This window comes from Lissotriton vulgaris, chromosome 12, assembly GCF_964263255.1.
Source record: "Lissotriton vulgaris chromosome 12, aLisVul1.2, whole genome shotgun sequence".
Lineage (NCBI taxonomy): Eukaryota > Metazoa > Chordata > Amphibia > Caudata > Salamandridae > Lissotriton > Lissotriton vulgaris.
In genome coordinates, this window is record NC_141700.1 from 465,216,111 (window position 1) to 465,238,474 (window position 22,364).

A 22,364-nucleotide genomic window follows, 5' to 3' on the forward strand; every position below is an offset into this window, starting at 1 on the left:
CAAGGGCAGACCTGGGGCAGGCCCAATTAGATTGCCCTTCACTTGAACCCCTCAGACAGCAAGCTGCTGCTGAGGCTGCAGGGAATGCTCAAGGTACCCATAAAGTGTATTGGGATGAAGGGCTCCTTTATTCAGAGGCTAGAGACCCCAAGCCTGGCACAACCAGGAGGTTGGTTATACCTTTGAAGTTTAGGGGCTTCCTTCTTACCTTGGCCCATGATATTCCCCTTGCAGGACACTTAGGCCAGAATAAGACATGGGACAGGCTTGTTCCACACTTTCACTGGCCTCACATGTCAGAAAATGTCAAGGAGTTTTGTCGCTCCTGTGTCACTTGCCAAGCCAGTGGTAAGTCAGGTGGCACAACAAAGGCCCCCCTGATACCACTACCTGTGGTGGGGGTACCCTTTGAAAGAGTTGGAATAGACATTGTGGGTCCCATGGATCCTCAAACAGCATCTGGGCACAGATTTATACTGGTGGTAGTGGATCATGCCACCAGGTACCCAGAAGCAATTCCCCTGAGGACCACCACAGCCCCTGTGGTGGCAAAAGCCCTCATTGCAGTTTTCTCAAGAGTGGGCTTTCCAAAGGAGGTTCTTTCAGACAGAGGTACCAACTTTATGTCTGGATACTTAAAAGCAATGTGGAAAGAGTGTGGAGTAAACTATAAGTTTACCACACCCTACCATCCACAGTGCAATGGGCTTGTGGAAAGGTTCAACAAGACCCTAAAGGGAATGATAAAAGGTTTACCAGAGAAGCTTAGGCGGAAATGGGACATCCTTTTACCCTGCTTGCTCTTTGCTTACAGAGAGGTCCCACAGAAGGGGGTTGGCTACAGCCCTTTTGAACTTTTGTTTGGCCACCCTGTAAGGGGTCCATTGAGTTTGGTGAAGGAAGGATGGGAGTTACCTCTCAAAAAGCCTAAACTAGACATTGTGGACTATGTACTTGGTCTCCGCTCCAGGATGGCTGAATACATGGAGAGAGCATCCAAAAACCTTGAGGCCAGTCAGGAATTACAGAAAGCCTGGCATGACCAAAAGGCTGTTCTGGTTGAGTACCAGCCAGGGCAGAAGGTGTGGGTGTTGGACCCAGTGGGGCCAGCAGCTCTCCAGGACCAATGGACTGGACCCTACCCTATCATTGAAAAGAAGGGAGAAGTCACCTACCCGGTTGACTTTGGCACCCCTAGGAGCCCCCACAGGGTGCTCCATGTCAATCGTTTGAAAGCATTTGTTGACAGGGAGGACATGAGTCTCCTCATGGCCACAGATGGGGAACAGGAGGAAGAGAGTGACCCTCTCCCAGACCTGCTTTCCCAGAACCCTGATGATGGTTCAGTTGATGGAGTAGCCTTGGCAGGCAGCCTCACTGAGCAGCAACAGGTGGACTGCAGACAGGTGTTGCAGGCCCACAGACAATTGTTTTCACTCACACCCAGTCAGACTAACTGGTGCACCCATGAGGTGGATACTGGTGACAATCTGCCTGTGAAGAATAAAATCTACAGGCAACCTGACCATGTCAGGGATTGTATAAAGGCTGAGGTGCAAAAGATGTTGGAGCTTGGAGTGATTGAGCCATCAGAGAGCCCATGGGCTAGCCCAGTGGTCCTTGTGCCAAAACCTCATACCAAAGATGGGAAGAGAGAAATGAGGTTTTGTGTGGACTACAGAGGTCTCAATGCTGTCACTAGGACAGATGCTCATCCCATTCCAAGAGCAGATGAGCTCATTGATAAATTGGCTTCTGCCAAGTTTCTGAGCACATTTGATTTGACAGCTGGCTACTGGCAAATCAGACTAGCTGAAGAGTCAAAAGCCAAAACAGCATTCTCTACCCCTAGTGGACATTATCAGTTTGTGGTAATGCCCTTTGGTTTGAAGAATGCACCTGCCACTTTCCAAAGGTTGGTGAACCAAGTCCTTGCTGGGTTGGATGACTTTTGCGCAGCATATCTAGATGATATTGCTGTCTTTAGCTCCACCTGGGAGGATCACCTGATCCACCTGAAGAAGGTTCTGGAGGCCCTGCAAAAGGCAGGCCTGACTATCAAGGCTACTAAGTGCCAGATAGGGCAGAGCAAGGTTGTGTACTTGGGCCACCTAGTAGGTGGGGGTCAAGTTCAACCACTGGAGAGCAAGATCCAGACCATACAGGACTGGACTCCTCCAACTACCCAGACACAAGTCAGAGCCTTCTTGGGCCTGACTGGGTATTACAGAAAATTTGTAAAGAACTATGGGTCCATTGTGACACCATTGAATGACTTGACATCCAAGAAGATGCCCAAAAAGGTTCAGTGGACAGTTAGCTGTCAAAAGGCATTTGATGACCTGAAGAAGGCCATGTGCTCTGCACCTATCCTGAAGAGTCCTGACTACTCCAAACAGTTCATTGTACAGACAGATGCTTCTGAGTTGGGGGTGGGAGCTGTGCTTTCACAACTTAATCAAGATGGTCAAGACCAGCCCATTGCTTTTATTAGCAGAAGGCTGACCCCCAGGGAGAAACGTTGGTCAGCTATTGAGAGGGAGGCCTTTGCTGTGGTTTGGGCCCTGAAGAAGCTGAGGCCATACTTGTTTGGTACTCACTTCCTAATTCAGACAGACCATAAGCCCCTCTTGTGGCTAAATCAGATGAAGGGTGAAAATCCCAAACTGCTCAGGTGGTCCATTTCCCTACAGGGGATGGACTTTACAGTGGAGCACCGCCCAGGGACTGACCATGGTAATGCAGATGGTCTCTCCCGGTACTTCCACTTAGAACATGAAGACTTATCTGGTCAAGGTTAAGTTTAATGTCCCTGCGTTTGGGGGGGGGTTATGTAGGAGAGTAGGGTCTGCTATCCTATGGTCACCCCAATTTTTGCTTTTTGCTTCACTGGTTTTCGACTTACTGAGGCTGTGGGCCTGCTAATCAGACCCCCAGCCTGCTGTTCTCTCTCTAAATTTGTAATACATGTGCTATAGGTACATACCACAATTGGAAATGGACTCCTTGTCAGCCCCTGTACCATGCACTATAGGTGCCCAGGGCATAGGTGCCACCAAGGCCTACCAGGGGCTGAAGCATAGCTTTTGCCACCCCTGGTTGGTTCTTAAATTGACACAACTGGCTGATCACTCAGCTGGGGCAAGTGGGTGTAATCACCCCTTGCTTAGATATAGTATACCTATATCTAAACCTATATCTGGACACATATATAGCCTGTAAGCCACTCCTATGGAAGGCCTCATCAATCCTGGAGGCAGAGTGCGTGGTTTTATGTGAGATGGTGCTCTGGCATGAGCTGAGCCTGTCTGCAGCTGTCGGGAACAACTCCCTAAGCTGATCCGGGATAATGCCATACCATATACTCTTAAGCGCATTATAATCCTCGCGGTTATATAGCAACTTTGGTTTGGCTTTATCAAAACATGTCGTGTAAGGTGTCATACGAATTGGAATACTATCCCCTCGCCAGTTCTGGCGACGGGGATAGCATTCCACCCTTCTAGAGGGAGAAGACATGTTACTTTACTGAAACGCGGTTGATTTAAAATGAGCCTCAGATCCACAAAATGGATGCCCCTGCCACAGACACGGGTCTGACCTCCTGCTGCTGACCGAAACCCGGCAGAGGAGGCCTGGACAAAGAGTTTCCTGTCACAGGGCGGTGTCAAACCACCCCAGACAGGAGATAGTGGATTGGAGTAGGGAGGTTTCAATGAAACCAGACACTGCCTGGGGAGCACAAGGCTGCCCCTTGCAGGATCCGGCCAAACCGGTTCTGGGGCCTCCCAGCCCCTGTCCCAGCGCGGCCAGGATCAAAGGAGAGGGGTGTAACCACCCCCTTCCTGGGTCCCACCCATAGGAGGGGACCTAGCAGGATGTCCAACCCCCTAGATTCGAATAAGAGGGGGAGCAGTCCCAACGGACCTCAGATCATCCTGAAGAAACATAAGAAACGAAATCTGGACCCTTCGACTTTCTACACGACGTGAGAAGACTGAAGAATCTCCCTTGTGGTCAAGGAGTGACCACCCTGTGCAAACAGGCACCATCCAGCCCTCGACCCTTGCTTTGTTGCAGTTCCCGCCGGAACTCGAGCGACAGAGATCGACGAGATCAAGCTTGCCTGCCTTCTACCTGCCCGATCCACAGTCCCTGCAGAGCTGAGACCCGTGGAGGCGACCGGAAGCGTGGGGCACGCCATCTTGAAAAGGCCACGAGACGCTGACCGTGCGGCCCACGAGTGACCCTCGAAGCTGTACACCGGGGTTTGAGAAGCCCCAGCCCCGAGCTCCACTTGCACCAAAGCTCACCCCTCCACACTCGACGAGTGCTGCGTGGGGCCCTTCTGCTTGTGTGCGCTCGACGCGTTGGCCCGGTCACTTGCCAGCTGGCTTGTGGCCCCTGTGCCGACGAACTTTGATATCCGACTTGCTTTTCTGGTTGCTCCAGATCTGCACCAGCTCCTGTGAAAAGGAGCACCCACTCTGACCCTCCTGGTTCGAGTGATAAGCAATCTCCCGGTTCCGCGTGGATTGCTTTTGCCAAGTGCTGTTTGCTACAATCTTCAAGCCGACGGTGCTGACGGCGAGAGCCTACGTGGGACAGATCGTGACCCGCTCCTGGACGTCGCAGATGCCCCAGAGCCCACGTGACAGCGGAGAGAAGCCTATCGACAACTGCCTGATTGCGCCCGACATTGCCTGGTTCCGTCCTGGTTCCACCCTGGTCACTGCTGAGTGACCCAGACTCTGTCCCCTCTGCTTTCAGGTACTTTTCTACATCGATCCACCCTTGGATCGCACCGGACACTTCTGCTTCACAGCGCCTGCAGCTGCAACAGCTCCAAGCACCCAGAACCTGCGTGACAGAACCCGACGCCACTTCGACCCTGTGCACCCACGGCCTGTGGGTGAGGTAACTTTGCAACGCCGGTGTCTTTACACTGGTACACACCTCTAGGGTCTGTGTCTAAAGTTTTGTGTTCCTAGGTTCAGCGGAAGTATCTTTTTATTCACTTTAATTGACTTTTACGCACCATTGACAGTGCATTGGTGCGCGCCGCACTTTCCGTGCTGCACCCGTCTCCTGTGGGCTACTCCCGACTTCTTCATTGCTTGTCCTGACTGCTCCCAGCGAATCTCTAGGCCCTAGGCCTAACCATTGTTCGTAAAGTGTTACTTATACCACTTTTTTGATATATGGTCTGAGTGGCCACCCGCCCTCATCCATAAACGTGCAACTTTATATGTGTAACAGTGCTTTTGATTTAACGCTTGTGCCCCTTTCCTCATAAAGAGTACTGGGGAGTAATTTAGAAATAAATACATATATTTTTATAATATATACTTGTGTGGTGTCCTTTCATTTGATTACAGGATTGTATGTGGTAAAACAGCTCGCTTAACACGACCTCTTAAGTTAAGCCTTTAAGGCTGCTTAGTCCATGCTACCACTAGGATAGCTTGTCTACAAGGTTGACTTACAACCTGACATCTTTGGGGTTTGTTTGGACTGATACCCAGTGGTTCCAGAATTGGAAACACTACCTATCAGGCCAACTTCTCACAGAAGGGTATTCCTAGACGTGGATCCCGTGCTCACTATACCACTGGAGTCAAGCTATCCTGGCTGATGATGGCTGATAGCCAGAAACCGGTCCTAGGATGCTTGATTCTGGTCCAGGGAAGATTTGGCTTGGCAGTTCGGGCTGGACTGTTCCCATGAGGCATAGGGTCAAGACTGATTTACATATGGCCATGTGTGCACTGAGGTGGCATGGTGAGCAAAATAACGATGGATTAAACCCAGATCTGTGATTCGGGTGAATGTGTTGCCAATGTGCAACATTCCGTCCATCATCTTGTGTGTTTTGCTGTTCGTCTTATGTGGGAAGGATATGCCCAGACGTGGGTCCCGTGCTCACTAAGCCACTGGATCAAGATATCCTGCCTGATGATGACTGATAGCCAGAAACCGGTCCTAGGATGCTTGATTCCAGTTCAGGGAAGACATGGCTTGTCAGTTCGGGGTGGACTGTTAGCATGATGCACAGGGTCAAGACTGATTTGTATATAGCCATGTCTGAACTGGGGTGGCGTGGTGAGCAAAATAACAATGTATTACATCCAGATCAGTGACTGGGGTGAATTTTTTTCTAATGTGCAACATTCCGTCCATCATCTTGTGTGTATTGCTGTTTGCCCTATGTGGGAATGGTACGCCCAGACGTGGGTCCCGTGCTCTTTATGCCGTTGGAGTCAAATTATCTTGGCTGATGACAGCTGATAGCCAGAAACCAGTCCTAGGATGCTTGGTTCCGGTCCAGGGACGACATGGCTTGGCAGTTCGGGCTGGACTGTTCCCATGAGGCACAGTGTCAAGACTGATTTGCATATGGCCATGTCTGAACTGGGGTGGCGTGGTGAGCAATATAACAAAGGATTAAACGCAGATTTGTGCCTGGGGGTGAATGTTTTGCCAATGTGTAACATTCCGTCCATCATCCTGTGTGTTTTGCGGTTCACCATATGTGGGAAGATTATATCCAGACGTGGGTCCCGTGCTCACTATGACACTGGAGTCAAGCTACCCTGGCTGATGACAGCTGATAGACAGAAACCGGTCCTAGGATGCTGGATTCCGGTCCAGGGTAGACATGGCTTGGCAGTTCGGGATGGGCTGTTTCCATGAGGCACAGGGTCAAGACTGATTTGCATATGGCCATGTCTAAACTGGGGTGGCGTGGTGAGCCAAATAACAATGGATTAAACCCAGATCTGTGACTGGGGTGAATGTTTTGCCAATGTGCAACAATCCGTCCATCATCCTGTGTGTTTTGCGGTTCGCCATATGTGGGAAGAGAATATCTAGACGTGGGTCCCGTGCTCACTATGACACTGGAGTCAAGCTACCCTGGCTGATGACAGCTGATAGACAGAAACCGATCCTAGGATGCTTTATAACGGTCCAGGGAAGACATGGCTTGGCAGCTCCGGCTGAACTGTTTCCAAGAGGCACAGGATCAAGACTGATTTGCATATGGCCATGTCTGACCTGGGGTGGCTTGGTGAGCAAAATAACGATGGATTAAACCCAGATCTGTGACTGGGGGTGAATGTTTTGCCAATGTGCAATATTCCGTCCATCATCTTGTGTGTTTTGCTGTTTGCCATATGTGGGAAGAGTATGCGCAGACGTGGGTCCCGTGCTCACTATGCCACTGGAGTCAAGCTACCCTGGCTGATGACAGCTGATAGCCAGAAACCGGTACTATTATGCTTGAATCCGGTCCAGGGAAGACATGGCTTGGCAGTTCAGGCTGGACTGTTCCCGTGAGGCACAGGATCAAGACTGATTTGCATATGGCCATGTCTGAACTGGGGTGGCGTGGCGAGCAAAATAACGATGGATCAAACCTAGATTTGTGACTGGGGTGAATGTTTTGCCAATGTGCAACATTCGGTCCATCATCTTGTGTGTTTTGCTGTTCGCCATATGTTGGAAGGGTATGCCCAGACATGGGTCCCCTACTCACTATGCCACTGGAGTCAAGCTATCCTGGCTGATGATGGCTGATAGCCAGAAACCGGTCCTATGATGCTTGATTCCGGTCCCGGGTAGACATGGCTTGGCAGTTTGGGCTGGACTGTTCCCATGAGGCACAGGGTCAAGACTGATTTGCGTATGGCCATGTCAGAACTGGGGTGGTGTGGTGAGCAAAAAAACGATGGATTAAACCCAGATCTGTGACTGGGGTGAATGTTTTGCCAATGTGCAACATTCCGTCCATCATCTTGTGTGTTTTGCTGTTCACCCTATGTGGGAAGGATATGCCCAGACGTGGGTCCCGTGCTCACTATGCCACTGGATCAAGCTATACTGGCTGATGATGGCTGATAGCCAGAAACTGGTCCTAGGATCCTTGATTCCGGTCCAGGGAAAACATGGCTTGGCAGTTCGGGCTGCACTGTTCCCATGAGGCACAGGGTCAAGATTTTCATATGGCCATGTCTGAACTGGGGTGGCATGATGAGCAAAATAACGATGGATTAAACCCAGATGTGTGACTGGGGTGAATGTTTTTGCCAATGTGCAACATTCGGTCCATCATCTTGTGTGTTTTGCTGTTCGCCCTCTGTGGGAAGGATATGCCCAGACGTGGGTCCCGTGCTCACTATGCCACTGGAGTCAAGCTATCCTGGCTGATGATGGCTGATAGCCAGAAACCGGTCTTAGGATGCTTGATTCCAGTCCAGTGAAGACATGGCTTGTCAGTTCAGGGTGGACTGTTCCCATGATGCACAGGGTCAAGACTGATTTGTAAATGGCCATGTCTGAACTGGGGTGGCGTGGTGAGCAAAATAACGATGGATTACACCCAGATCAGTGACTGGGGGTGAATATTTTGCCAATGTGCAACATTGCGTCCATCATCTTGTGTGTCTTGCTGTTCCCTTATTTGGTATTAGTATGCCCAGACGTGGGTCCGGTGCTCACTATGCCACTTGACTCCAGCTATCCTAGCTGATGACGGCTGATAGCCAGAAACCGGACCTAGGATGCTTGATTAGGGTCCTGGGAATACATGGCTTGGCAGATCGGGCTGGACTGTTTCCATGAGGGACAGGATCCAGACTGATTTGCATATGGCCATGTCTGAACTGAGGTGGCATGGTGAGCAAAATACCGATGGATTAAAACCAGATCTGTGACAGGGGTGAATGTTATGCCAATGTGCAACATTCCGTCCATCATCTTGTGTGTTTTGATGTTCGCCTTATGTGGAAAGGATATGCCGAGACGTGGGTCCCGTGCTCACTAAGCCACTGGATCAAGCTATCCTGGCGGATGACGACTGATTTTTTTTATTTAAATATATTTTTATTGCAGGAATCAGTACAACAATACAGTAAGGACCAGCATCATATTATAGCCAACTCTTACTAGATATAGCCCACCGACCCCCTTCAATAGCATTGCTATACAGCCAAGCGGCCCATATTCCTGGGGTTGGGCGGCGAATGTAGCTGGGGTCAGTAGGATGCTGGAGCTGGTCCGGATAACACACTGTCCGTCATCTGCTTTTCTAAACAAACCCCAACCCCCAAAAAGATACCCCCCCCCCTCAAACTACCAGTCATTGTGAAACTCCCCCCTCCCCCCCCCCCCCCCCCCCCCCACCATCAGCGCCAGGGAGTTTTATCACTGTAGGATCCACTGCTTGACCCTCGGGGAAGGTAATAGTGCTGTTAATGCTAGTGTCTAACGGGACTCGGGTCTAGTTGCTTCTTCGCTTTCGGAGTCGCTGGGGGTACAATAATCCCTGAGGGCCTGCACCAACGTTTCCCATTCTAACGCGGCCTCCTGCGCCTTCTCATTGCTTTGCCTCCAAGCCAACTGATATCGCAGCGCGCTCTCACCCGCCGCCCATTTCAAAAGTTCACCGTGCCATCTGCTGCCCGTAGGACCAGCACGTGCCTTCCAGTTCCTGGTCACCTCTCGCTTAGCCAGTAGGAGCCCCAGGTCTATAAATTTACTGGTGATTTTATTCCGGGGGGTATGGGGGAACCAGTGCAGTAGCCCTACCGCCGCATCGAACGATAAGTGCCTCCCCGTCACCTCTTCTAAAGTCGCCGCCACCTCCTGCCAGTAGGACGTCAATCCGGGACAGGCCCATAGCATGTGTAGGAGGTCCGCCTCCTGAGCCGGGCACCTAGGGCATTCCGCCGAGGCTGTGGCAAAATAACGCCTGATCTTAACCGGGGTCAGGTACGCCCTATGAAGAACATAGTAGTGGACCAGTTGGAAACGGGCGCTACGTGTACCCTTCCATGCTCGCCTCACCAGCTGGGACCAGGTCGTCTCCGGGATCTCCCTACCGATGTCCTCTTCCCAGCGGGACTTCAGTGTGGTGAGAGGGACCAACCCCTCGGTAATCAACCTGCCGTAAAGGCAAGTGACCGCCTTCACTGTGCCCGCCGACATCATTACATACTGGCACACCTGAGACAACTGAGGTTCCTCTAGTCCGTTTTGCCAGTACGCCTGGATCACTCGCACAATGGCCGAGTGCAGCAGAAAGTCGCCCCGGGGGATCCCAAAGCGGTCAATGAGATCCTGAAAGGACAGGAGCACTCCGTCCTCATACAGGTCCCCGACGAGCTGTAAACCCGAATCCTCCCAGTCCGCCAGTCGCGACCAGTCTCCTCCGTGGGGGAGGGCCGTCAGCATCCCCAATGGTATTTCAGGTGCATATGGGGTCCGCAGGTGACCTCTGTTATGAGCCCGATTCCAACAGAGTCGGATAGTCCGCTCCTCCATCGACAGGTCCCGAAGGACTAAACGCTGTCGCAGCGCGATAAAGGAGAGGACGTGCCTGGCTATACCCGTCCCTCTACCGTCTTCCGGGCCTCTGAACTCCCTGGCTATCTCCTGGGTGTATGTCTGGAGCTGCGCCGCCAGGTAGTACTTCTCAAAGTCCGGCACAGCGAGCCCCCCTTCGTCCTTCGGCCTCATCAGGGTATTGAGGGCCACCCGCCGCCGGCCCGTGCCCCAAAGGAACCCGACCACCATAGAACGCAAGCGGCGAAACGTAGCCGGTGGGACCCAGATCGGCAAAGTCCGAAAGTAATACAATAGTCGGGGGAGCGCCACCATTTTGAGCAGGGCGATGCGTCCTGCCACGGAGAGCGGCAGCGTGGCCCAAAAATCCATGCTGCCTCGGAGTGCTCGTATGCAACGGGCAATGTTTCCGTCTAGGAGGTCGGGCTGGTCGTGGTACACGAATACCCCAAGGTATTTAAAGCAGTCGGGTTCCCATCTGATCTCCCTACTTAGCGCCGGAGTGGGGACACCCCTACGCATCGGGAAGAGGCAGGTCTTAGACCAGTTCACTCGTAGGCCTGAGACTTCTCCGAACTCCGTTAGCGCTAATTCCGCTCCCCGTAATGCGTCGACCGGGTCCTCCAGGAAGAGCAACAGGTCGTCCGCATAGAGCGAGACGTAATGCGGGCCCGCCGCTGTCCATAAGCCCGTATAGTGGGCTCCCGAGCGAAGATGCATCGCTAGTGGCTCCACCGCTAATGCAAAAAGAAGCGGGGATAAGGAACACCCTTGCCGCGTGCCACGCTCCACCGGATATCGCGATGAAATCAAAGGGCCCGATCTAACCCTGGCTGAAGCGGAAGCGTAAAGAACTGCTGTCCATTTGATAAATCCCTCCCCGAGGCCGAATTTCCGCAATACCGCGCTTAAGTAGTCCCACTCCAGGCTATCAAACGCCTTCTCCAGGTCCACCGACAAAACTACCGGGGACGGGGCATCCACGAATGGTTCCCCAAGCAAGCGAAACAACCTTCGGATGTTCATGGTCGTATTTCGCCGTGGGATGAAACCGGCTTGGTCCTCGTGTACTAGGGAGCCCATATGTCCTAACAGCCTCGAGGCCAAGATGCTGCTCAATATTTTGTAGTCCACCGTCAGCATTGAGAGGGGACGGTAGGACCCCGGGTCAGACGAGTCTCGGCCTGGCTTGAGGAGAGGAACCACCAACGCCTCACACATCGAGCCGGGGAGGCGACCCAGCCTCTTCGCCTCCCTGTAGACCACCAGTAAACGAGGGGCCAGAAGGTCAGCATAAGCTGCATAGAACTCCACCGGCAGGCCATCTAGGCCCGGGGTCTTGTTCCTCGCCATCCGTTTGATGGCCCCGCGGATCTCCCCCAAGCCTATGTCAGATCCCAGGGTGTCTGCCACTTCCTGTTCCACTGTGCGGAGTTCCAGCGGGCGAAGATAGTTATCGAGCCGGTCTGGGTCACGCGCGGAGCGACTACGGTATAAACATTCGTAATAATGCCGGAAGCAAGTAAGAATCTCCGGTTGGGTGCACACCTCGGTCCCATCCGCCCTACGCATCCTAGTCGTCGTTTGGGACTGGCGCGTAGGGTTGGCCAACCACGCCAGTAACGCGCTCGACCTGTCGCCCTCCGCTATAGATCGGACCGTGTAGGCCTTATAATCGAAACAGCGGAGCCGTTCGACCTCCACCGCCACCGTCTCCCTCGCCTCTACCGTTTGTGTTTGCAATTCCGGGCGTCCGGGTCGGCTAATTTCGAGCGCGCGGAGCGTTCGGTCCGCTGCGTCCAAATCAGCCAGGATAACACGCCGCATGCCCACCCTCTTAGAGATACAGTACCCCCTCACCACCACCTTGAAAGCGTCCCATTCGAACGCCCTAGTACTCGCGGAACCGCCGTTGGATGCAAAATAATCCGTGATTCTCTCCCCTAAGTCTGCCTTGAAGACACTGTCCTCGAGGATCTCGGGGCGCATCTTCCAGGTAGGTACCGCTGGCGTCCCAGGGAACCAGCGAATGTCCAGCAGGAGGGGGTTATGGTCCGAAATGGTCCGCGATAAATACTCCGATCGGACCGCTGCCGAGACTAATTCGGACGAACCAAGAAAGCCATCCAGTCTGACATGCAGCTCATGAAGGCTCGAAAAGTACGAATAATCTCTAGACGCGGGGTGATGCGCCCTCCATATGTCCGTCAAACCCCAGCGGGTCTGCCAATCTTGACGGCCCTTAGCCGTCCGCCGGACCGGGGAGTCGGGGAGCGGGGGATGCGAGCGGTCTATGTCTACATCTACCACGGAGTTAAAGTCTCCCCCCAGCAGGAGGGGACCGGTGAAAAAGTGGGCCAACGAGCCCGATAACCCGGAAAGGAAGGCAGTCTGGTCCACATTAGGGGCATACACACAGCAAACATTCAAGTCCCTCCCTCCTAGCGTGCCTGATATGGCCACGAAGCGCCCCTCTGGGTCCAACACTGTCCTCGTGACCTGGAAGGGGACTCCTGCCCTGATCCATATTAGCGCCCCCCTGGCATAAGCAGAGTACGCCGTGGAGAAGACCTGCCCTTGCCACCTACGCTGAAGCGCCGCCCCTTCCGCCTTGTTCAGATGCGTTTCCTGCAGCAGCGCCATTTGCACTCCCCTACGCACTAAATAAGCGTGGACCTTGTGACGCCTAGACATAGTGTGAAGCCCCCTCACGTTCCAAGTAATACATTTCAAGTTAGCAACATCAGCCATTGTCCCAAAGTGTTCTTGCACAGTCTCCCCGTCCGGGTCCCCACAAAGAAAAAACATCAATCCTCCCAGCGCTGTCGGCGGCCATTTTCCCCAACCAGAACCAAACCCCCCAAAAACCAACAAAACCCCCTCCCAACCACCCCAGAACAGGACCCAAACTGCACCATCTAGATCCCATCCAAACTTCTACGGAGAACAACCCCAAAAACCCCACTAGTCCTACGGTCGCCACCGTAGGAAGGCCTTATGGGCCAGGTGCGGGCTGAGCGGAGGCAGTGGGCCCTCGTCGCCCAGGCTACCAGGACTATAATAAGCCCCCCCGTGTCAAAATCTTTCGGGGCAAGAGTAGAAGCCTCCCAACCCTCCCTCTTCCATTGTCAGCAATAAAGAACGGCAGCCGCCTCCCCCCTGCCGGGCCCCCACCCAAAACAAGGCAACCTATCCCATTACCCTTGTCCGTCCAAAAGGTCCTCCACCGATTTCGGTGTGATCACCGGTGTGTGGGTACTGTCTGCCACTGAGTCTTCCGAGTCCGATGGTGCCCCCTGAGCTCCCGGGTTTTCTTCCTCCTCTTCGACGTCTTCGCCCCTTGCTCCCGACAGTTCCGACAGAACTTCCAACACTCCCCTCCGCTCAGATGATGTCTCCGCTGTCGAGGGTCCTCCCGTGCGGCCGCGGCGGTTCCTGACCCTTTTAGATCGCCTCCTTTGTTCCGGCTCCTCCGCCTGATGGGTCGAGGCGTTGTAACCATCCTTCCCTGTTCGGTACAGTTCGAGCCAGTCACAGGCCTCCTCCGGGGTGTCGAAGAACTGGGTTTTGTCGTCGACAATGACTCGGAGCCTCGCGGGAAATAGGAGTGAATATTGGATGCCCTCACTCCTGAGTTCACGCTTAACCGCCAGGAAGGAGAACCGCTTGCGCTGCGTCTCGTAGGTATAGTCAGGGAAGATATTCACCTGGCTGTTTGCAACCTGGAACGGGCCATTGTGTCTGGCGGCATTTAGGATCAGGTCTCTGTCCCGGAAATGTAGCAACCGCGCCACCACCGGCCTCGGGGCTCGTCCCTGCTGTGGGGGCCGCGCTGGAACTCTGTGGGCCCGTTCTAGAGTGTAAAAGGAGGACAGGCCCTCCGGGACCACCGTGTCTCGGAGCCAGGTCTCCAGGTAGCGCACCATATCGCCTTCCTCAACCTTTTCCGGCAGGCCCACTACCCGAATGTTATTCCTCCTGTTTCGGCCTTCCGCATCCTCCGCCCTCCGTTCGAGGGTCTCGATTCGGGACATGGCATCCTTTATCGTCGCAGCCAGGGTTCTCTGCGCCGGTTCGATAGTCTTCACCGTACTCTCCACCTCCTTGACCCGGTCCGAGAGTTTACCGTGGTCTGCCCTAAGGAGGCCCAGGCCAGTCGCCACCTGGGCAATGTCCTGTTGTAGGGCCGACCGAGTTGCCTCTATGGCTTCCAGTACACGGTCGAATTGTTGCTGGAGTGGTGCGCCACCAGGTCTTTTAGGATCTCCATGTTCTTCCTTGTCCTGGGCCTCAGAGTCCGAGGTGGCCTGGCTGGATCCCTTGGCTCCTTTAGGTTTCCCCATGCTGCCAGGGGCTCTCCGCAAAGGTCCCGGAGTAGTCGCCTCCGTGTGCAAGTGCCCAGCACGACTTTCCCGGGGTTTCGCCCTCCAGTCCGGAATGGGCGATCTCCTTCTCCAGAGCCTGTGGAGACTCCGCCGTTTCGGCTCACGCCACCGCCACGGCGTCCGAGGGCACCGATAAGGGGGCGGAGACACCCGTCTCCAAGTCGGGCAGGCCCGTTCACCCACTATAGCTCCGGGGGGAGGGCCACCAACTCCCCCGGTTGTCCTGTGGCGCCCGAGTGTCGCGCCATCCATGTAGTTGGGGTGGCCAGGAACTCGCAGCTAGTTGCGGAGTCGCGGTGCCGACCACTGCCTAGAACTGAGTGCACCCGTGCCCGGTGCCCTCTAACGCGTGGGCACCCGCCCGGTCGTCTAAACGAGTATGGTCCCGCCGTAGAGGGTCCGAACCAGCCAATGTCCAATGTCTAAAACAACTGAGGCTGGTGAAGCCGGGTGCCGGGCGACACCCGCGAGACCTCCTCAACTCCGTAGGTTCGATCAAGGGGACAAAGGGGTCCGGGCGCCATATTGGGTCGCACTCCGCCACTCCGCAAACTTCGGCATTTCTTCAAAGCCACCTCCGTCCAAACTCCACCAGGGCCCTCGGGAGGGTGTCGTCGCCTCGCTCAACCGAATGCGGGGTCTGGGGTGCCCCTCAGCCTCCGATGTTCAGGATAATTCCGGGCTCAGTCCCGGAGCCGAGCTCTCAGGCGACCATCGCCATCGGCGCCCAAGCCACGCCCTGGCGGATGACGACTGATAGCCAGAAACCGGTCCTAGGATGCTTGATTCCAGTCCAGGGAAGACATGGCTTGTCAGTTCTGGGTGGACTGTTCCCATGATGCACAGGGTCAAGACTGATTTGCATATGGCCATGTCTGAACTGGGGTGGCGTGGTGAGCCAAATAACAATGGATTAAACCCAGATCTGTGACTGGGGTGAATGTTTTGCCAATGTGCAACATTCCGTCCATCATCCTGTGTGTTTTGCGGTTCGCCATATGTGGGAAGAGTATATCTAGACGTGGGTCCCATGCTCACTATGACACTGGAGTCAAGCTACCCTGGCTGATGACAGCTGATAGACAGAAACCGATCCTAGGATGCTTTATTCTGGTCCAGGGAAGACATGGCTTGGCAGCTCCGGCTGAACTGTTTCCAAGAGCCACAGGATCAAGACTGATTTGCATATGGCCATGTCTGACCTGGGGTGGCTTGGTGAGCAAAATAACGATGGATTAAACCCAGATCTGTGACTGGGGGTGAATGTTTTGCCAATGTGCAATATTCCGTCCATCATCTTGTGTGTTTTGCTGTTTGCCATATGTGGGAAGAGTATGCGCAGACGTGGGTCCCGTGCTCACTATGCCACTGGAGTCAAGCTACCCTGGCTGATGACAGCTGATAGCCAGAAACCGGTACTATTATGCTTGAATCCGGTCCAGGGAAGACATGGCTTGGCAGTTCAGGCTGGACTGTTCCCGTGAGGCACACGATCAAGACTGATTTGCATATGGCCATGTCTGAACTGGGGTGGCATGGCGAGCAAAATAACGATGGATCAAACCTAGATTTGTGACTGGGGTGAATGTTTTGCCAATGTGCAACATTCGGTCCATCATCTTGTGTGTTTTGCTGTTCGCCATATGTTGGAAGGGTATGCCCAGACATGGGTCCCCTGCTCACTATGCCACTGGAGTCAAGCTATCCTGGCTGATGATGGCTGATAGCCAGAAACCGGTCCTAGGATGCTTGATTCCGGTCCCGGGTAGACATGGCTTGGCAGTTTGGGCTGGACTGTTCCCATGAGGCACAGGGTCAAGACTGATTTGCGTATGGCCATGTCAGAACTGGGGTGGTGTGGTGAGCCAAAAAACGATGGATTAAACCCACATCTGTGACTGGGGTGAATGTTTTGCCAATGTGCAACATTCCGTCCATCATCTTGTGTGTTTTGCTGTTCACCCTATGTGGGAAGGATATGCCCAGACGTGGGTCCCGTGCTCACTATGCCACTGGATCAAGCTATACTGGCTGATGATGGCTGATAGCCAGAAACTGGTCCTAGGATCCTTGATTCCGGTCCAGGGAAAACATGGCTTGGCAGTTCGGGCTGCACTGTTCCCATGAGGCACAGGGTCAAGATTTTCATATGGCCATGTCTGAACTGGGGTGGCATGATGAGCAAAATAACGATGGATTAAACCCAGATGTGTGACTGGGGTGAATGTTTTTGCCAATGTGCAACATTCGGTCCATCATCTTGTGTGTTTTGCTGTTCGCCCTCTGTGGGAAGGATATGCCCAGATGTGGGTCCCGTGCTCACTATGCCACTGGAGTCAAGCTATCCTGGCTGATGATGGCTGATAGCCAGAAACCGGTCTTAGGATGCTTGATTCCAGTCCAGTGAAGACATGGCTTGTCAGTTCGGGGTGGACTGTTCCCATGATGCACAGGGTCAAGACTGATTTGTAAATGGCCATGTCTGAGCTGGGGTGGCGTGGTGAGCAAAATAACGATGGATTACACCCAGATCAGTGACTGGGGGTGAATATTTTGCCAATGTGCAACATTGCGTCCATCATCTTGTGTGTCTTGCTGTTCCCTTATTTGGTAATAGTATGCCCAGACGTGGGTCCGGTGCTCACTATGCCACTTGACTCCAGCTATCCTAGCTGATGACGGCTGATAGCCAGAAACCGGACCTAGGATGCTTGATTAGGGTCCTGGGAATACATGGCTTGGCAGATCGGGCTGGACTGTTTCCATGAGGGACAGGGTCCAGACTGATTTGCATATGGCCATGTCTGAACTGAGGTGGCATGGTGAGCAAAATAACGATGGATTAAAACCAGATCTGTGACAGGGCTGAATGTTTTGCCAATGTGCAACATTCCGTCCATCATCTTGTGTGTTTTGATGTTCGCCTTATGTGGAAAGGATATGCCGAGACGTGGGTCCCGTACTCCCTAAGCCACTGGATCAAGCTATCCTGGCGGATGACGACTGATAGCCAGAAACCGGTCCTAGGATGCTTGATTCCAGTCCAGGGAAGACATGGCTTGTCAGTTCTGGGTGGACTGTTCCCATGATGCACAGGGTCAAAACTGATTTGTATATGGCTATGTCTGAACTGGGGTGGCGTTGTAAGCAAAATAACGATGGATTACACCCAGATCAGTGACTGGGGTGAATTTTTTTCCAATGTGCAACATTCCGTCCATCATCTTGTGTGTCTTGCTGTTTGCCCTATGTGGGAAGGGTATGCCCAGACGTGGGTCCCGTGCTCTTTATGCCACTGGAGTCAAGCTATCTTGGCTGATGACAGCTGATAGCCAGAAACCAGTCCTAGGATGCTTGGTTCCGGTCCAGGGAATACATGGCTTGGCAGTTCGGGCCGGACTGTTCCCATGAGGCACAGGGTCAAGAATGATTTGCATATGGCCATGTCTGAACAGGGGTGGCGTGGTGAGCAACATAACAATGGATTAAACCCAGATCTGTGACTGGGGTGAATGATTTGCCAATGTTCAACATTCCGTCATTCATCTTGTGTGTTTTGCTGTTCATCCTATGTGGGAAGGGTATGTCGATACGTGGGTCCCGTGCTCACTGTGCCACTGGAGTCAAGCTATCCTTGCTGATGATGGCTGATAGCCAGAAACCGGTCCTAGGATGCCTATTCCGGTCCAGGGAAGACATGGCTTGGCAGTTCGGGCAGTACTGTTCCTATGAGGCACAGGGTCAAGACTGATTTGCATATGGCCATATCTGAACTGGGGTGGCGTGGTGAGCAAAATAATGATGGATTAATCCCAGATCTGTGACTGGGGGTGAATGTTTTGCCAATGTGCAACAATCCGTCCATCATCTTCTGTGTTTTGCTGTTCCCTTATTTGGTAATAGTATGCCCAGACGTGGGTCCGGTGCTCACTATGCCTCTTGAGTCCAGCTATCCTAGCCGATGACGGCTGATAGCCAGAAACCGGACCTAGGATGCTTGATTAGGGTCCTGGGAATACAGGTCTTGGCAGATCGGGCTGAACTGTTTCCAGGAAGGACAGGGTCCAGACTGATTTGCATATGGCCATGTCTGAAATGAGTTGGCATGGTGAGCAAAATAATGATGGATTAAAATCAGATCTGTGACTGGGGTGAATGTTTTGCCAATGTGCAACATTCCGTCCATCATCCTGTGTGTTTTGATGTTCGCCTTATGTGGAAAGGATATGCCCAGAAATGGGTCCCGTGCTCACTAAGCCACTGGATCAAGCTATCCTGGCGGATGACGACTGATAGCCAGAAACCGGTCCTAGAATGCTTGATTCCAGTCCAGGGAAGACATGGCTTGTCAGTTCGGGGTGGACTGTTCCCATGATGCACAGGGTCAAGACTGATTTGTATATGGCCATGTCTGAACTGGGGTGGCGTTGTGAGCAAAATAACGAGGGATTACACCCAGATCAGTGACTGGGGTGAATTTTTTTCCAATGTGCAACATTCCGTCCATCATCTTGTGTGTCTTGCTGTTTGCCCTATGTGGGAAGGGTATGCCCAGACGTGGGTCCCGTGCTCTTTATGCCACTGGAGTCAAGCTATCTTGGCTGATGACAGCTGATAGCCAGAAACCAGTCCTAGGATGCTTGGTTCCGGTCCAGGGAATACATGGCTTGACAGTTCGGGCCGGACTGTTCCCATGAGGCACAGGGTCAAGAATGATTTGCATATGGCCATGTCTGAACAGGGGTGGCGTGGTCAGCAACATAACAATGGATTAAACCCAGATCTGTGACTGGGGTGAATGATTTGCCAATGTTCAACATTCCGTCATTCATCTTGTGTGTTTTGCTGTTCATCCTATGTGGGAAGGGTATGTCGATACGTGGGTCCCGTGCTCACTGTGCCACTGGAGTCAAGCTATCCTTGCTGATGATGGCTGATAGCCAGAAACCGGTCCTAGGATGCCTATTCCGGTCCAGGGAAGACATCGCTTGGCAGTTCGGGCAGTACTGTTCCTATGAGGCACAGGGTCAAGACTGATTTGCATATGGCCATATCTGAACTGGGGTGGCGTGGTGAGCAAAATAATGATGGATTAATCCCAGATCTGTGACTGGGGGTGAATGTTTTGCCAATGTGCAACAATCCGTCCATCATCTTGTGTGTTTTGCTGTTCCCTTATTTAGTAATAGTATGCCCAGACGTGGGTCCGGTGCTCACTATGCCACTTGAGTCCAGCTATCCTAGCCGATGACGGCTGATAGCCAGAAACCGGACCTAGGATGCTTGATTAGGGTCCTGGGAATACAGGTCTTGGCAGATCGGGCTGAACTGTTTCCATGAAGGACAGGGTCCAGACTGATTTGCATATGGCCATGGCTGAAATGAGTTGGCATGGTGAGCAAAATAATGATGGATTAAAACCAGATCTGTGACTGGGGTGAATGTTTTGCCAATGTGCAACATTCCGTCCATCATCCTGTGTGTTTTGATGTTCGCCTTATGTGGAAAGGATATGCCCAGAAATGGGTCCCGTGCTCACTAAGCCACTGGATCAAGCTATCCTGGCGGATGACGACTGATAGCCAGAAACCGGTCCTAGGATGCTTGATTCCAGTCCAGGGAAGACATGGCTTGTCAGTTCGGGGTGGACTGTTACCATGATGCACAGGGTCAAGACTGATTTGTATATGGCCATGTCTGAACTGGGGTGGCGTTGTGAGCAAAATAACGATGGATTACACCCAGATCAGTTACTGGGGTGAATTTTTTTCCAATGTGCAACATTCCGTCCATCATCTTGTGTGTCTTGCTGTTTGCCCTATGTGGGAAGGGTATGCCCAGACGTGGGTCCCGTGCTCTTTATGCCGTTGGAGTCAAGCTATCTTGGCTGATGACAGCTGATAGCCAGAAACCAGTCCTAGGATGCTTGGTTCCGGTCCAGGGAAGACATGGCTTGGCAGTTCGGGCTGGACTGTTCCCATGAGGCACAGGGTCAAGACTGATTTGCATATGGCCATGTCTGAACAGGGGTGGCGTGGTGAGAAAAATAATGATGGATTAAACCCAGATCTGTGACTGGGGGTGAATGTTTTGCCAATGTGCAACATTCCGTCCATCATCTTGTGTGTTTTGCTGTTCGCCCTATGAGGGAAGTGTATGCCCAGATGTGGGTCCCATGCTGACAATGCCACTGGAGTCAAGCTATCCTGGCTGATGATGGCTGATATCAGGAAACCGGTCCTAGGATGCCTATTCCGGTCCAGGGAAGGCATGGCTTGGCAGTTCGGGCTGTACTGTTCCTATGAGGCACAGGGTCAAGACTGATTTGCATATGGCCATATCTGAACTGGGGTGGCGTGGTGAGCACAATAACGATGGATTAAACCCAGATCTGTGATTGGGGGTGAATGTTTTGCCAATGTGTAACATTCCGTCCATCATATTGTGTGTTTTGCTGTTCGCCCTATGAGGGAAGGGTATGCCCAGATGTGGGTCCCATGCTGACTATGCCACTGGAGTCAAGCTATCCTGGCTGATGATGGCTGATATCCAGAAACCGGTCCTAGGATGCCTATTCCGGTCCAGGGAAGACATGTCTTGGCAGTTCGGGCTGTACTGTTCCTATGAGGCACAGGGTCAAGACTGATTTGCATATGGCATATCTGAACTGGGGTGGCGTGGTGAGCAAAATAATGATGGATTAATCCCAGATCTGTGACTGGGGGTGAATGTTTTGCCAATGTGCAAAAATCCGTCCATCATCTTGTGTGTTTTGCTGTTCCATTATTTGGTAATAGTATGCCCAGACGTGGGTCCGGTGCTCACTATGCCACTTGAGTCCAGCTATCCTAGCTGATGACGGCTGATAGCCAGAAACCGGACCTAGGATGCTTGATTATGGTCCTGGGAATACATGGCTTGGCAGATCGGGTCGGACTGTTTCCATGAGGGACAGGGTCCAGACTGATTTGCATATGGCCATGTCTGAACTGGGGTGGCGTGTTGAGCAAAATAACGATGGATTAAACCCAGATCTGTGACCGGGGGTAAATGTTTTTCCCATATGCAACATTCCATCCATCATCTTGTGTGTTTTGCTGTTCGCCCTAAGTGATAAGTGTATTCCCAGACGTGGATCCCGTGCTCACTATGCCACTGGAGTCAAGCTATCCTGGCTGATGACGGCTGATAGCCAGAAACCGGTCCTAGGATGCTTGATTCTGGCCCAGGGAAGATTTGGCTTGGCAGTTCGGGCTGGATTGTTCCCATGAGGCACAGTGCCAAGACTGATTTGCATATGGCCATGTCTGAACTGGGGTGGTGTGGTGAGCAAAATAACGATGGATTAAACCCAGATCTGTGACTGGGGGTGAATGTTTTGCCAATGTTCAGCATTCCGTCCATCATCTCATGTGTTTTGCCGTTCGCCCTATGTGGGAAGGGTATGCCCAGACGTGGGTCCCATGCTCACTATGCCACTGGAGTCAAGCTATCCTGGTTGATGATGTCTGATAGCCAGAAACTGGTCCTAGGATGCTTGATTCCGATCCAGGAAAGACATGGCTTAGCAGTTCGGGCTGGACTGTTCCCATGAGGCACAGGGTCAAGACTGATTTGCATACGGCCATGTCTGAA